This window comes from Sinocyclocheilus grahami, unplaced genomic scaffold (assembly GCF_001515645.1).
Source record: "Sinocyclocheilus grahami isolate Dianchi unplaced genomic scaffold, SAMN03320097.WGS_v1.1 scaffold1095.1, whole genome shotgun sequence".
In the NCBI taxonomy this organism is placed as follows: domain Eukaryota; kingdom Metazoa; phylum Chordata; class Actinopteri; order Cypriniformes; family Cyprinidae; genus Sinocyclocheilus; species Sinocyclocheilus grahami.
Window position 1 is genome coordinate 351,049 of NW_015506274.1, and position 711 is coordinate 351,759.

Below are 711 nucleotides of genomic sequence, written 5' to 3' on the forward strand. Positions count from 1 at the left end.
ACGCAAACTCTTTTCATACTTTTAATATAAGATAATAATGATTTTTACCTTATTTTAAAATCAATATAAAACAAATATGAACCTTTAAGGAGAAACTGGTCAGTTGGAATTTTTTTAATGATCTGATAATCTAATTTTCAAGGAATTCAGACTCATTCCAGGAACATGTCAGAATTGTGTGTGTTTTTGGGGGGCTTATATTGGGGGGGAAGATGGGAAGGTTTCCTAAATGTTGAATGATCCCATTGCAATGGCAATGTTTATATCACTAATGATGCTATACTGCTGCTTGAGCTGAGTGTAAGGTGAACAGTGAATTTGGCTTCATAAAATGTGTCCATGATTAAGAAAGGCCAAATCTTTTAAAAATCAAGTTTTCAAGCATTTTTCAAGTTCTTAGAACTTGTACTTTTTGTATTCAGGTTATATTTAGTTCTGAAAAATATTTATATCACTGTCAAAACTTTCAATTTAATGACATGAAAGTCTTGCGGTGGAACCATCAAGTAAAATTAACATCTTCCTAATGTTTAAAGTGTACATATCTCAAATGTTTCTAATTACATTTTCTTAATTTCTTCCTTTTATTAAAAACAAATATAAAAAAAATTATATTTATTAATTATAATATTATAATATCATTAATTTTTAAGAGAATCACACCACATGACATTTTACAACCTAAAAAATTTATATGGCATTTAAAGAGAA